At 43.7% G+C, this 4,258-nt stretch overlaps 1 long non-coding RNA gene across 1 annotated transcript; it reads left to right on the top strand.

Moving 5' to 3' along the window:
• The first annotated feature begins 873 nt into the window (after positions 1 to 873).
• Positions 874 to 3,593, top strand: LOC125412609 (uncharacterized). Its single transcript, XR_015000734.2, has 2 exons — positions 874 to 1,097; positions 3,272 to 3,593. It is a non-coding gene; the product is annotated as an uncharacterized LOC125412609 (long non-coding RNA).
• The last annotated feature ends 665 nt before the right edge of the window (positions 3,594 to 4,258 follow it).

Below are 4,258 nucleotides of genomic sequence, written 5' to 3'. Positions count from 1 at the left end.
GTGGTAGAAATGGGAGTTCCCTTTCTTTCACCCCTGTTTCAATCTGACTTCAGGCAAAGTAAACAAATCCTGCCCAGCAAGTTCAATGGAGCAAATTTAGCATGGTGAACAGGCCATAAACTTAGGAAGATCTGTGAGGGCAAAGGATACAACCGTGAGGTAGTTTAGAGACTAGGGACTGAGGGAGAGCTTCAGCCAGCCACAGGGTTGTGGGGAGCAAGAAAGATGAGTTTCTCACAAGAAGACTGGGGAGAACAGCATAATGAGGATGCAGAAGAAGGAGCTGGCTCCAGGGCTCAGGGACAGTAGAGAATAGATGGTGACAGCCACAGACACCTTCCAGAACAGTGGGAGGTATAAAAGGACCCCAGCATCTTCCCCTCCCATCCAACCTCTCCACCAGGATCTTTGATTGCCAAGCTGACCACGATGCCACTTGGCACGGGAGTCTGCTAACAAGAACTTACAGGGTGAGTTTTCTGCACTACAGGGTAAAGCGGGGTGGGGTGGGGTGGGGGTACAACGACCCTTAAGCTCCTCCTTTCCTTTCCTCCAGCCTCACCACCTTCCCTCCCTCCACCTTGAGTTATTAAGACGTTGAAACATCAGATATGGTAAAATGTTTGCTCCAGATCTGATCCTAAATTATTCAGTGTCTTCCAAAACCAAAACTTAATGTCTTACTTTGTACACGGCCCTGTTGGAGCTGGGTTTGTTCCCCTGGTCCACTCTCATTTTTCTGCTCTTTCCTACTACCAACTGGTGCTGCAAAGCCAAGGCATAAGCCTGCCTTTTCTCATGTCTTACATCTGCATCTTCTTTTGTCACACATTTGCCTTTTCTCTTGCCTCTTTGTCTTTATCCAGTGTTTTGTTTGGCTACTATATCTGAGTGAGCATCTATTTACACAAGAAGACAGAGCAGAGAGACTGGAGAAATAAAACTTGAGTCTTGGATGCTTTCAAATAGGTTCTATCTATTAAACCAGAGGACCAGAAGCCCAGACCAGAACTGTAGACAAAACTGGGAATTAGAAGACAGCACATCCCCAGTGGAATCACAGCAAGGGAGCTGAACACTCTTGGAACGAATAAGCGGTAAGTACCATGGGATCATGTTTATTGGCTCCACTGCATGGCACATTGATCTGGCCTAAAGATGGGGGTGGAGTTGGCTTTATTACTTTCAGGGTGGTAGAGCTCATCAGAGCACACAAATTCCTTTAAGCCAGGGCAGACGCGACCTTCCCCAAAATCCCAGATAGTAAATCTTTTAGGCTTTGCTGGAAACACGATCTCTGAGGCAGCTACTGGACTTCGTCATTACAGAGCAAAGGCAGCCCCAGATAATATGTCAACAAATGGGTGTGGCTGGGTTCCACCCAATCCACTTACGAAATGGAAGTCAGCCTGCAGGCTGAGTTCTGGTAACTGGGGTCAGAGGTGCGGGGACTTTGTCTCCAGGCTGGAGAAGCAAGAGCCGCTGGACTCCAGAATCACTCTTAGTCTCCAAGGTGAGGCCTCACCGTGATTCTCTCTGTACCACACTTTCCCAATCTGCTTCTCGTCTTCTCTCCCCTCCTCAGTAATATTTTTTTATCACTATCGTTTGGTTCATGGTTTCACTGTAGTCCTGTGAGCATATACTCACTCAGTATTACCTCCCCAGCACCAGCAACCTTGTTCCTTCCTTGGAAATCCCTCCTCCTCTAATTCCACCTGGTTATGCACGAAGCAGCAGGAGTTACAGCAGATGCTTTCAGAAATTCAAACTACATCGAAAAATTAAACTCGATGAGATAGTGATCACTGCTTTAATTCAACAAACGATGCGCTTCTGCCAAAGGAACTAAACGACACAGCCAATGGCTGGCACATCCAGAACACAAAGAATATCGGTTTTAGCATACCATCGCATGACATATAAACATAGAGGAAGAACTTTAGCAATGAGATGCTCATGATTTCTCTGCAAAAACCATCAGTAGCATGTGGAGAGGAACCACTTAGTATCAGTAACACAGCAATGATGCTCTTAACCCCTCTTGAACCGATGGCATGTTAGTCATCAGACTTCCTTCAGAGGGCTCTGGAATCCTCTGCTTTTTCTCCTAACTCATCTTCTAGCAGAATAACAAATTCGCCTTCATCCTCATATTATCTGGTGATGTTCTTCTACATTTCACAAAACTAATTTTAGCATTACTGGATATCTATTCAAGACAGGGTTTCTCTTCGTAGCCCTGGCAGTCATGGAACACGCTCAGTAGACCAGCCTGGCCTGGAACTCAAGAGATCTGCCTGCCTCTGAAACTGAGTGCTGGGATCAAAGATGTGCACCATGACTCCCTGGCTGCCCATGCTGTTTTAACATAAGCACCTAAGTTTCAAATTTCTTAAAAGACTTTGAAATTAGCCAGTTCCTACTTTACCTTCAAAAGAGATGTGCTTGCTTAAAACGTCTTTGTCGTGATATTGTTGTTGAGTTTTATAGCTCTTGCTGATTTAACTCATTCATAAGAATGCTACTATTTTTATTGTCCTTAAAACATATCTAGTGCTTCTTTGGGGTTTATCAATCCATTTTTCCTTTCTTATTTTTTCATCTTTATTTCTTAACTATATATTCTACTGTCTAATTCTCTCCTTTTCATAAAGTGCCATAGATGGCTAAGTGCGTATAGAGTGAGATCCTGATGGCTATTTGATTCCTATATACACTGTTAAAAATCTTTTTACTGTTGTTATGCTTTGGTTTGATTATTTATATGTTGTAGGACCATTCATATTAAATAACTATAATCTATAAATTCTCCCATTTTGGAGGTTGGTGATCCTTCTTATACACACTGACTTTTGCTTCTGTTTTGGAATTGTGCACTGTGGGCTGATGTTCTGTGTAAGTTACCTCACGGAGATTTCCTTCCCACGTTCACACTAAGGTGTGGACTTCTACCAGGATTCCTCAGTGTGCTCTGCAAATCATTCAGAATCCCTTGGGTCAGTTTTCACTGTGTGGTTCCCTCTCCAAAGATGTGGAAAGTAGAAAAGCAAAAGACTCCATGGCTCTCCAGTCACAGCCGCTACAGGGAAATACAAGAGCATCGGCAGAGCTGGCGTGAGGTTTCCCAGCGCCTTCCTGCTGAGAAGGAGATGCACAGCCACCGAGCAAGCACTTCTGTAAAGAACCAGGGTCATATTTTAACCTTAGCAAGCCATTCAAGATTTTGGTTATGTAGTCTTAGATGTTTCTCTACTTTTCTGTATTATAGACACTTCGTATTCAATCGGAGACAGTCACATGGGCTGCGTCATAGACCACTGGCTCCTGCTTCTGAATAGTGCCTTCTCCAGTCCTTCCAGCCACTGGGCTCTGTGGTGCTGCTCTCCATGAATCGCCTATATTCTTAACATCTTCAGACACAGCAGAAGTCTCCTTGATCTTGTTCTCCTGTCCTTCCAAGGGCTGTGCAGGATTCTGCATCCCTGGAAAACCATCCATTTCCCTGTGCAATGCCCAGAGTGTGTTCCCTCTAAATCAGTCTTCACGTTAGTTTCCACCCTGACAAGTCAAGAAAGTTGCATATGGCAAGATGTCCCTGTGTTTCTAAGTTCCTTTCTAAGGTTCGGAAACTGAGAAAACTTATAAAGAAAATGTTTAGTTCCAAGGCATTAGAACCCATGACCATCATAACAGGCAGCATGGCAGCAGGCAGGCAAGCAGGCAGACATGGTGCTGAGAAGTAGCCAAGATCTCACATCTTGATCCACAAGCAGAAGGCAGAGAGAGATAACTAAGAATAGTATGGACTTTTGAAATCTCAAATCCCATTCATAGTGAGGCACCTCTTCCAAAAAGGTCATACCCCTAATCCTTACCAAACAGTTCCACCAACTGGGGACCAAACATTCAAATATATGAGCCATTGAGGGACCATTCTTATTTAAACCACGACTGTGGAATCCATTTTTTTCTATTGTGCTAATATCCTTAGCCATGGTGGATAAGCTTGGCCTGGTGCTAGTGTGGGAATATTTTTTCTTCCTTTTAAAACACTCAATTATGTTTTAACTTACACAAAGTAATGTATTTCATTATGATGTTTTCATACATAAGAATTATTATACTTTATTTCAATTCATCCTTTCCCCCACTGCCCCCATATTTTCTTTCTTTCTCTTCTTGCTTGCTCCCCCACCTACCCCAAATAGCCCCCCTTCTGTTTTCTTGCCACACTTGTTCCATTATTCCATTGTCT

The sequence above is a fragment of the Myodes glareolus genome, chromosome 3 (assembly GCF_982192425.1).
Source record: "Myodes glareolus chromosome 3, mMyoGla1.1, whole genome shotgun sequence".
Classification (NCBI taxonomy): Eukaryota; Metazoa; Chordata; class Mammalia; order Rodentia; family Cricetidae; genus Myodes; species Myodes glareolus.
This window is presented reverse-complemented; position numbering and strand designations above follow the sequence as displayed.